Raw genomic sequence first — 12,340 nt, forward strand, 5'->3', positions numbered from 1 at the left:
CTCAGATCTGGCATTACCATGGCTGTGGGGAAGGCTGGAAGCTGCAGTCCTAATTCAACCCCTGGCCCAGGAACTTCCACATGCCACAGGTGTGCACCCCCCAAAAAAAACAAGTTATTTTTAGAATTCATCCAATATTATTCATTTTGAAGTTATTAGATTTTTTTCTAGTTCATTTGTGCACTCATTTACTTACATAGTTCTTGATTTAACAAATATTTATTGAGCCCTGCTATGCATAAGGTACTATTCATGGTGCTTGAGATTCATTAGAGGAGAATACCCTGATATTGTGGAACTTAACAGTTTATGGGAATAAATGAGCAATAAACTGGGTAAATTAGAAACATATATAAAAGTTCTGGGAGTTCCCATCATGGCGCAGTGGTTAACGAATCCGACTAGGAACCATGAGGTTGCAGGTTCGGTCCCTGCCCTTGCTCAGTGGGTTAATGATCTGGCGTTGCCATGAGCTGTGGTGTAGGTTGCAGACACGGCTCGGATCCTGCGTTGCTGTGGCTCTGGCGTAGGCCGGTGGCTACAGCTCCGATTGGACCCCTAGCCTGGGAACCTCCATATGCCGCGGGAGCGGCCCAAGAAATAGCAAAAAGACAAAAAATAAAGTAAATTAAAAGTTCTGGATATTGGTTAAAACTCTGGAAAAATAGTAGTTGAGGATGAGGGAAAACCATGGACCACGCTTCTGGTTATTGACTTACCTGTAAGTACAGTATTGTTCACATGAAGTATACTTTATTAATTGTTCCTCAAAACTGATAGTGTTTTCAAAAGATTCATCCTCTACACATGCCAAATTTTCCATTTTCTTTACATAATTATTTTTATAGCTACCACTTTTAGTTTCACTATGGTGAAAACCTTTTTTTTTTTTTTTTAAACTAGTAATTTCAGTGTTTAACCCAGCTTCTGTACTTTTTAGGCTTGCTATGGACAATGATGATCTCAAAAACAAAATCATACCCAGAAAACATACTGTTGCTGAACAAACCACCCAGTGACTGAAAGGATGCCATATCATTGCTAATGCCATCTGCTGTTGTTTTGCACAGCTCCCTGATCCTTTCATAAAACTTACAGAAAGCTATAATAATATTTTGGTTTTTAGCTTATTATTTCTCTTAACACTAGATTTCTAGTTTCAGAACACAGGCTCACATTTAAATTTTTTAATTATTTTTATTTACCAATGCCAAACATATCACAAGGAGTTAAAGTGATTTTTGAAATAAATTAATGGCTACATCTGTATATGTTCATGATGTCACATAATGTACCCAACTGCTTAGTTCTATAAGAAGAATTGAAGTGCCCATTTACCTAAATGCAAGTGATTTAGAAAAAGCTGAATATTCAGTTTTGCAATACAAAATTGTGTATATTTGTTCAAGGGAGAGTTTCTGTCCCTGTTCATTTTGCTGCTCTATTTGCCTGGATGATAAGGTAGGAGGAAACAGATGGTAGAAATCCTCTTTTTCTTTAGGAGGTTTAGAATGGATTAAATGACATTAAACTGCATTGTTATTTTATAGAGTTGAGAGTCTCTGTTGAAACTGATAGAGAGGAAAAGTCAGATTCTGGGACAAGAAATGAGAAATTGAGAGACAACCCTTTGTTTGGGGTGATAGGAGAATTTTTCTCTCTGGGCCTGATGATTATTAAATGTAGAATCAGATGCTCCACTGAATTTTTGATAATAAGAGCTAAACTGACCTTGCTGCTTATAAGCAAGTTGTCTTCTAAGGAGTGCTAGACTATGAGGAAATCCATGAGGATCATCCTGGGCCAGTGGACTCTGAAATGAACTACATGGATTGCTGGTTGTAAATAACAGCTGATTGTATATCTTTTTGTTAAGCGGTAAACTTTCAGTTAAACCTTTTCAAAAATTGAAATTTACTCACAATCCTGCCAGGGAGGTTTAGGGGAGGACTTATTGTAACCTCTCCTGTCAAAATGTTAAAGTGGAGGGCTCTGCCTTCTCCATCACCATACCCTTACTCTGCCTTCAGGCTCATAGCTCATAGCTGCAATGGTCCAAAGGATCTGGGGCTGGAGAGGGAGTGGGAGGGTGAGGCAGCCATGCAGGCTGACGTTCAGTGCTGATAATTACAGGGACAACCACCATAGCAAGAAGCAAAAATGTAAAAATATTTGTTTATTGAATGCTCATTTTTTTTCTAGATGCTACAGTGTATCAATTCACTTAATTCTCCTAGTACTATCATCAATTTGAAATAAATAGACTGCCTGATATTTCTCCAGAAGAGATAGGTTAATTTGGAATCAGCAGATGATTACAATTTGGAGTCTGTAAAAGTGATAGGCCACATGCAAGTTCCCAACCCACAAGGAAAGGAGAACACTTTTATAAAGAGGAAAAGGCAAGTTGTGAAGGCTATAATAAAGAAAGAGTCTATGGCTTTTATTGACTGAGTCCTTGCCAGGAAAGAAGAGGAGTTTTTCTACCTCTTGGCCTCTCCTACCATCATAGGGCATGAGAGTTCCCCTTTCTGGCCCTGTATCTTTATTTACCTGAGATATCTCTTTATTAGTATCTTATACTGTAGAGTAATACTGCTCTTCTTCTTCTTCTTTTTTTTTTTTTTGCTTTTTTTTTTTTTTTTTTGCTTTTTAGGGCCATACCTGCAGCATATGGAAGTTATATGAAAGTTCCCATGTTAGGGATTGAATCCTATACCACACCTACATGGCTGTGGCCTACACCACAGGTATAGCACTGCTGGATTCCTAACCCACTGAGCTAGGACAGGGATTGAACCCAGGTCCTCATGGATGCTAGTTGGTTTCGATACTGCTGAGCCACAGTGGAAACTCCAGTAGTACTATTCTTAACATGACCAACATTGAATGGAGAAGGAAAAAACATTAAACAAGGGGCTGCCACTCTGTGGTTCAGAGTCATTACAATGTTGACAGTAACTGATAGACATCTAAGTTGATTCTCATTAACCAGTGAAGATCACCACACTTGTTGTAGTAGTCCTTTTTATTGAGGATTCCTTTGAAATAGCTTATAGACAAGGTTAAACTAGAACAGAAAACCATGGGGAAAAAATCTACTAAAATCTAAAAGTTGTGAACTATCTACCAGAGTTAGAACATGAGTTTTCCAAAGGGTTGAGAGGTCCAAAGGACTTTGCCTTACTTATTGGACACTGCATCTCCCATTCTCCTGGGAGATTCTTTGTGAACTGCTCAGAAAACAACTGTTAGTTTAAGACTATAACTTGTGAAAGGATTTGCAGGAACATAAATGCCTATTAGTTCACAGGGCCTTCCTGGAGAGCATGAAACTTGCTGACCAATTCACCCTGATAAGAAGAGAGAGTTGGGGGCTAGATGCCTTGGATACTCCATTTTCATCCATTACTATAAGTCACAACTGGGATGACATTACTGAGGGCACTTGAGCTTCCCTATGACCTTCATCTTGACCTGGATCTAGGAGAAAGGGAAGGAGAGGCCATTTTAGGTTTATATTAAACCTCTGGTGTCAAAACTGGGCTATATAAACCTATTTTCTATAAAATGTTTGTAGAAAAAGAGAATTAATGAAGGAGTCTGTGACAGCAAGTTCAGTACCTAGAACCATGGCTATCTAGCCTAAACAACTGAGCTAGGACACAATATAATTGGGGTTTATTCTGATTATCTTTCCTATTGACAGCAGTCGCTGTTGTTGAATGGATCTGGCAGTGATCTCCACCAATTATTAAGGTGGCTTTGTAAGCAGAATCAACTAAGCTTTAGGGATATTTTGGCATACATCCATAAATCCACCTATTTATTTTAATATTCTTGGCATTTTATCAGAGGGAAATATGTGTTTATTTTCCACATATTATGAACTAGTTTAACCCCTTCATAAGTTGCTTCAAATAAAAGTATTTATTGCTGAACAATATAAATATCAATCTACAGGCACTAAAAATACAGAGGCCTTCTGAGGTTATTGGGGTGAAGATTTAATGGAGCAGAGACTTCATAAACATTACAGGATAAAATATGAAATGTCATGCTTAAGTTGACATATCTGTTGTAAAGCTTTTTGTTTGGGATTTAGTTCTCCAAATAAACATAAAATATTAAAGACATTTTTAAGGACATATTATATACACACACTAAGAAAAATATCAGCAAGTATTTTGTGATTATTTAGGTTGTAGCCTCAGTAAAAAAATTTTGTTAGCTTGTTAACCGCTCTGCTTTTTTCTCGTATGTGTCTTGGCCCAGAGCACCAAAAGTCAAACCTGTTAAGGGCTTGATCTTTGTATATTTAAAAAAAATATATTTAAGTGCAGTCGATTTATGTTGTATTAATTTCTGTTTACAGCAAAGTGATTCAGTTATACATACATTTTTTTTCATATTATTTTCCACTATGGTTCATCACGAAATATTGAATATATTTCCCTGTGCTGTACTGAAGGACCTTGTTGTTTTTCCATGCTATATATAATAGTTTGCCTTTGCTAATCCCAAACTCCCAATCCTTCTCTCTCCCACCCCTCCTCTTCTTGGCAACCATAAGTCTGTTCTTTATATCTGTGAGATTGTTTTTGTTTTGTAGGCATGTTGATTTGTGTCATATCTTTTTGACTTTATTTAGTATGATAATGTCTAGCTGTATCCATCTTGCTGCAAGTGGCATTATTTCATTCTTTTTATGACTGAGTAGTATTCCACTGAATACATATATATCACCTCTTCTTTATTCATTCCTCTGTCCATGAGCATTTGGGTTGTTTCCATGTCTTAGTTATTATAAATAGTGCTTCTGTGGACATAGGGTGCTTGTATCTTTTTGAATTATAGTATTGTCTGGGTGTATGCTAAGAAGTGGGATTGCTGGATCACATAGTAACTCTATTTTTAGTTTTTTGATGAACCTCCATACTGTTTTCCATAATGACTGCATGATCTTTGTATTTTCATGACGATTTCTAATATCATGTTTACAGGCACAATGCACAGTGGGTTTAAATATATTTAATCCTTGTTTCCCTTATTTGCTTTTTTTTTTTTTTAGTATGTGCTGTGATTATATTAATATGTAGTTAAGGAAAATAAATATGTAGAAAATAAATAACCTAAAAGTCTGGGTAGTACTGAAAACTGGAGAATACAGAACTGAATACATTTTTGTTGTTGTTTTAGGCCATGCCAATGGGCACGTGGAATCCCCTGGGCCAAGAACTGAACCACACTCATACTCACAGCAGTGGCAATGCCAGATCCTTAATGGCTAGGCTGCTAGATTCAATAACTGAATACTTATATTGGTATTCTCTGACAAGAACTCTAGTCTCTTAGCTGGAAAAAGGATTTTTTAAAAAGAAAGTAAATAAAAATAAAAAAGAAAGGAAAATAAATGCATACTATGTGTAAATAGTAAGAGATAATCATGTTTTACTTTTTTCTAGTCAAATATATTTTCAAGAATTCCATCTAAAATAATTGGCATAGGATTCGTGAAGTAACATCAGATCCTTTAAACCACTGTGCTGGTCCAGGGATTGAACCTGTGTCCTGGCACTGTAGAAGCACAGCTGACTGTGTTGCATCACAGCAGGAAATCCAGAGTCTACTTGTTTCATAGGAATAGTTCATCAAAGCTCTCAAATCAGGATTTCTGAGTACTAAAAGGGAGAATCTTTGCTGTGCTGATGTTTTTTTTCCCTTGCCTATTGTTTTGTATCTAAGGGGGAAGGCCATCCATCCTTCTATAGCCTTCTGTAGGGTAAACTATGAGATTCCAGACCTTACAAACTTCCTTTCCTTCCTTCCCTTAAGAATTTTTAATTTTCTTCTAATGGTTAAATGCACATTACATGTGTCTCCATTTTATTGCAAACTCTTTCAAACAAGAGACTCATTTCATCTTTTACCCCTTTGTATATACCATGATAACAATTGAGACTTCCATAAGTAGCCAATAAACCTGTATTACTTGTTAATTCAAGCTGGCTGAAACTCATGTCTCATAAAATTATAAAGGGGAATTTTTTTTTTTTTTTTTAGTTGAAATTAAATTTTTTTTTTTTTTTTTTTTTTTTTATTATTTTCCCACTGTACAGCAAGGGGGTCAGGTCATCCTTAGATGTATACATTGCAGTTAGTTTTTTCCCCCACCCTTTCTTCTGTTGCGACATGAGTATCTAGACATAGTTCTCAATGCTATTCAGCAGGATCTCCTTATAAATCTATTCTAGGTTGTGTCTGATAGGCCCAAGCTCCCGATCCCTCCCACTCCCTCCCCCTCCCATCAGGCAACCACAAGTATCTGTGTAATTTTATTTGTACAGCTTGGACAAATAGCTCACATTTGAAATGACTTCAAATATGTTTTTAAATCAATCAATAAATATTTACTGAAAGGTTTCTGTGTACTCAGTAAGGTATTGGATGAATCATAGTAAGGTTGAGCAAATCTTTGAAATCTAGTTTTATCCCAGTTTTGTAGAAAAAGTTTCTCTCAATATATTTATACCAGTCTCCATATGTTGGTTTTTGGGGTTTTTTTCTATTAAATGTGACATTTTTCTAATGTGGTTTGAGAGAATCATTTAATATTGTACTATTTTTAAGAATAAATGAAGTAAAATATTCAAGAACTTTTGAAGACAAGGGTAAAGAATGGTGCTTTGTCTTAGAATATACTAAATATATATGTAAAGTTGAGATATTTGATTATTTAATTTGGTTCCTAAATAAATATTAAAAATTTAATGGCTAATATAATATGTAATTTAATTATATTTATTTAACAAATAATCATAAGAAATATTATAGAAATTAATGCAGAAATTCCTGTTGTGGCTCAGTAGGTTAAGAACCCAACATAGTGTCCATGAGGATGCGGGTTTGATCCCTGGCCTCGTTCAGTGGGTTAAGGGTCCAACAATGACACAAGCTGTGGGGTAGGTCACAAATGTGGCTCCTATCTGGTGTTGCTGTGGCTGTAGTGTGGGCCTGTAGCTCCAGTTTAACCCCTAGCCGCAGGAACTTCCATATGCCGCAGGAACTTCCATATGCCACAGGTAGGGCCATTTAAAAAAAAAAGTTAATGGATGTATAAATTAAGCAGAGCAAAATGCCTAGATCTAGAGGTGCCTGTGTATGTACTGAATTCATACATATTCATATATTCGTATGTATATATGAAGTAAGTATTTTATTGTTGACTTCTTAAAATCATGGAGAAAATGTTGTATAATATATAATGATGATTGTCTGACATTTAGGAAATGATAACTTAGATTCTCTATTTACCATGTAAATCAAAATAAATTCTAATGTATTTAATGCATGTTAACAATAAAATTTTGTGATGACTTAAAAATTAAATGCATCTTAGGGTAGGGAGTACTTTCTAAGTGTAGACCTTAAGAAGAATCATAAAGGAAAAGACGTAGATTTAACTGCAAAAATTAAAACTTTCATATGGCAAAAAATTTGAAAGTCAGTAACATTACAACATATGTAATAAATACTTACTAATCTTCCTGAAAAATGAATACATAAAATAGTTCGAAGACAGCTTATAGTAGAGAACAAAATCCCCATTAATTGTATGAGAGAGCTGAGAACCAAAAACACCGCTGATGTTAATTTTCTTTATTTGAATACAAAGAGATGAGGACACACAAAGCAAATTAATCTGAATATTGATAAAAATAAAATAATTTCATGTTTGTTAGTTTTTCATTTCAGAAGTCAATCAAAACTTGCAATAATATGCAAAAAGTGATTTGAATTTCATAAAAAATACATACTCACTTCCTTTTTGTCATTTCCCTTCCTCAGACTTAAATATTATCACTAGTCTCTGCATGTAAGTGACTTTGCAGATGTTGTAATTATATTCTTTTTTCTGCTTATCTAAATCCTACTTATTTCTCCTTAAATTTCTCCATTTCTTTTAGTATGATTTTGCTCTGTAGTTTATTACATTGTGATACACATGGAAAGAGAGAAGTGAAAAAGAGTTTACAGAAATAGTGAATAATAAGGGAGTATGAAATTACATAATGTGGTCAAAGAAGGCCTCTTTCAGAAGGTTGCATTGAAGTCAATCATGGGGATCAGAAGAAATAAGCTAATAAAAGAGAGAAGATTGTTTCAAGCAGAGATGAGAGGGTAGCAAAAAATACTGTTGTAGGAGCGTAGCCATAAAGACCTGCCGTGGATGGAATAAATGCTGAATAATAGATTACCCAGAGGATAATGACTCAGGAAGAAGGAAGAAGGAAGTTTATGGAATGAAAGTTCAAATTTGATTTTCCCAGTAGTGGGATTATGCAAGATTCATTAAAACTAAATACATAAACAGTATTTTTGGCTAGCTCCTAAGTGTGCACTCAGTCTTGGCTTGGAATGAGAATTTACTCTATTATTTTCTGTATTTGAGGTATGTATTAATCAGTGTTTTCTAGCGAAAAACTAAAATGTATGTTTTCTTATATGTTTACATATGTAATAAAGGGAGAGAAAGAGAGACTTATTATAAGGAATTGGCTTACGCAATTATGGAGGCTGGCAAGTCCAAAATTTTGCAGCATAGGCCGGCAACCTGGAGACCCAGGAGAGCCAATGGTGCAGGGAAAGTCTGACAGCAGTGGGCTAGAGAAATTGCTATTGCTCAGGGAGGTCAGTCTTTTATTCTATTCAGGCCTTCACCTGATTGAATGAGGTCTACCCATATTATAGAGGGCAACCTGCTTTACTCAAACCACCAATTTAAATGTTAATCTCATGCATAAACACCTTCCAAGCTGACACATAAACTTAATTATCACAGGGTATAATTTGAATAAAATGCATAGAAGTTTTCAGTGGAATGAGTTTTGACAAATATATGTTTCTATGTGACCACACTACAGTGAAAAACATTTCCATCACCTCATGCACCTTTACATTCAGTTTCTTACATTCAGTTTCTCCCCTTGCAAAGCAATCATTGATTAGTTTCTACCAGTTTTTCCTGTTCTATAGCTGTATGTGCCTGGCTTCATTTACCTGAAATGATTTCTGGGGAATTAATCCATGCTACCAAGTGCCTTGACTGTACTTTTATTTTTGTTTATTCTTTTGCTGTGCCTGTGGCATGTGGAAGTTTCTGGGCCAGCGATTGAACCTATGCCACAGAAGTGACCTAAGCCACAGCAGTGACAATGTTGGATTCTTAACTGCTAGGCCACCAGGCAATTCCAGTTGTACTTTTGTTTATGCTTTATTCTGTTTTATAAACGGATTTTTTTACTCAGTCACATTTTGTTTCTAATTTTTAGTAAATAAAAGTGTGATAAACATTCTTGTACAAGTATTTTTCAGAGCACAATTTTTTATTTCTCTTGGGAAAAGTATTTTGGAGTGAATTTTCTGGATTGTGAGATAAGTATATTTTAACCTTATACTGAACTACCAAGTAGTTTTCCAGGTGGTGGTACCAGTTGCTCTTTTACCAGCGGTATATGGAAGTTGCAATGGCTCCACATGCTTGTTAACACTCTGTATTGTCGTTTTTGAAAAATTATAGTGATTCTAGTGGTGTGGTTTTTACTTGCATTTACATGTTAAGTAATAATGCCAAATACCTTTAATCTGTTTATCGGACAGTTGTATGTTCTTAGGGGAACTGTCAAGTTTGCACATTTATATTATCCTTATTTTTTTATTATTGAGTTTAAGAGATTTTAAAATATATACACATATACACATTTATATATACATATATATAAAGTATATATTTATATATATATATTTATTCTTGATGTAAATTTTTTTGTCTTTTTTTTTTTAAGGGCTGCACCCATGGCATATGGTTCTCTTCCCCATCTTTGTGTAGATTTGGTGTTCCACTGGCAGTATTTGTCTTCTGCTTAAGGATTTTTTTTTTAACTGTTTCTCCTAGTACAGATCTGTTACATTTAAATGTCTCAAAATACCTTTATTTCACCTTTTTTCATGAAATATATTTGTCTTTTGTCTTTTTAGGGCCACACCCACGGCATATGGAGGTTCCCAGGCTAGGGGTCTAATCGGAGCTGTAGTCACCGGCCTACGCCACAGCCACAGAAACACAGGATCCGATCCGCGTCTGCAACCTACACCACAGCTCTCGGCAATGCTGGATCCTTAACTCACTGAGCGAGGCCAGGGATTGAACCTGCAACCTCATGGTTCCTAGTCGGATTTGTTTCTGCTGTGCCGTGATGAGAACTCTGTGGAATATATTTTTAATCAGAATAGATTGAGAGAGAGAGGGAGAGAGATGGATATACATACACATACCTATATTTATAATATATACACATACATACATGCAAAATATATATATTCACACACATATATCTATCTTTTTTCTCCCAGAGGGAGCAAGAGTGGGGGTGTGGGGGAGGGTGAACAGGCAGAAGCATGGTAGGCAGAGAGGTGCCGCGAATCCGGACAGCCTCTCACCTTCACAGAACTTTTTCTGGGCACAGGGTCCGCCCCTCGAGAGGACATTCAGGAAGATGTTTCCTCCTCGTGCCCGGGGGTGCCATGTCTGTGAAACCGTCTACGATCCCCTAAGTCTTCTGTTTTGAAGTAAAAGGCTGACTTTTCCTTTGGCCTCCCAGGCCTCCCCTCAGTCTCAAAAGGCTGACTCAGGAGTTAATGATTAGAAAATACTGATATAGCTAAAAACTAGTTAAAACAGTCTCCATGGTGATATGCCCTGCCTTGGCCCACAAAGTTACTCTAACTGGCTTTTCACAAATGATTTCTTCCTTGCTTAATTGCTTTATTTTACCAGTATTTACTTTTTAGAGTTATATTGCACCTTGTGTTTTCTTTTGTAATTGAAACACTTCCTAACACCCCTTCCCTGTAAGCAATCTTAGTTCCAGAGAAAGATGAAGGAATGATAACCCTGAAAATAATCAGAAACTGTCATCAGACTGACTGACTCCGGACTTGATGACTGGAATGATCTATGGAGGGAGAATAATATAGACACCTTAATCAATAACCCTGTCTTCAGAGCTAAACTTATAGGACCCCTAACTGCCCCCTCTCAAGGAGGACACGGTTTTGAGGCATTAGCTGCTGTGGCCTCCTCTGCCTGACAAAGCAATAAAGCTGTTCTTTCTGCTTCATCACAGACTCTGTCTCTGAGACTTAATGGGTGTGTACGGAGGCTGCTTTTCGGCACATCACCAGCAGCCACTGGGAAGGATCCCCGTGGTTTGGGAGAAACCGGGCGGGCCACTGCTGCTTTCGACAAAGCTGATGCGGGCTCCGTGGTGGGCGGGGGGAGGCGGCGCGCGGCTGAGGGCTTCCTTCTGATTGGACGGCTTCCCCTGGGGGTGCAGCCATTTTGGTGAGCGACTTCCCCAGAGACGGAGGCTGTCGTGGGCCCTACCGGGGCCAGGGGGCAACACTAACTGGACAGAAAGTGCGTCTGGGTGATAGTGGCGGGTGATAGCGGCCGTGTCTGAGTGCCAACACGTGACCTCCACACCAGAGGCGCCATAGATCTTGTCTGGCTCGAAAATGGTGCAGATGGCCATGATTCGAAGCTAGGGTCTGAGAACCGCGCCCTGGGCAGGTCACGGGAGTCGAGCGCCTCCATCTTGTGGAAGGTGAAGAGCACCTCCTTGAGCTTCGCGGCTGCCCTGGCTGGGGGCCCCTGTGGACTGTGGAACGGAAACGTCCTCATCTTGCGCCCAGCCACCTACCCTGCCACATGCCCCCTCGTGTGTATATTTTTGCATTTATGTAAATATTAAGCTTTGGGGATTCAGATAAGTTACTTGGGGAAAAGTTTCATCCTTTCAGGTGTTTTATGTTTTTATTTTCCTTTTTTTTTAATTTGTTGGGTGTGCCTCAGAGAGTGCTCCGTTTATGGAAAATTACACTCCACTACTGCGATAAACATTTTCTGAGTAGTCTGTCAGGGGAATTAAGAGTTTACGCAGGCGGAGTCAGACACCATTCCAGCCATGAATGTGTTCCAACTCCTGTTCACTCTAATTCTTAGGTTGGCATTTCTTCAGCCTCAGGTAGTTTTCTCACCAGCAGGTCTCTAGAGCTCTAGGTCTGTGCCCCTGCTTTTTCCTTTTCAGGACTATCGCTGCCGTGTTCTCTGCAAATTCTGTATTGTCACCTCACCTCAGTGAGTTCTCCAGTTGATGCCTCCTTTCTGCCTCACTGTGTTGTGGCCTGAAAATTCTCTCAAAGCGTTAAATTAGAAAAATTCTAGGACTGGTTTTAATTGTTTCTTGTCTGTCAGGAATGACTCACCTTCATCCTTCAG

The 12,340-nt window shown here is 37.7% G+C and overlaps 1 long non-coding RNA gene across 5 annotated transcripts in view; it reads left to right on the top strand.

Annotated features, from left to right (window-relative positions):
* Positions 1-12,340, top strand: part of LOC110257033 (uncharacterized) — a 499,783-nt gene that overhangs the window by 50,723 nt on the left and 436,720 nt on the right. For 4 of the 5 annotated variants that reach the window (XR_014829230.1, XR_014829228.1, XR_014829229.1 and 1 more), the window contains exon 1: positions 11,427-11,780. The exons of the other annotated variant lie outside the window; for it this stretch is intronic. This is a non-coding gene — a long non-coding RNA (uncharacterized LOC110257033). Of the gene's footprint in view, positions 1-11,426; positions 11,781-12,340 lie in introns of those variants that run through there. 5 annotated transcript variants of the gene reach the window in all.

This window comes from Sus scrofa, chromosome 15 (assembly GCF_054392235.1).
Source record: "Sus scrofa isolate SSC_HxYL_T2T_F1_AM1 chromosome 15, Sscrofa_HxYL_maternal_Yorkshire_Landrace_v2.0, whole genome shotgun sequence".
Taxonomy (NCBI): domain Eukaryota; kingdom Metazoa; phylum Chordata; class Mammalia; order Artiodactyla; family Suidae; genus Sus; species Sus scrofa.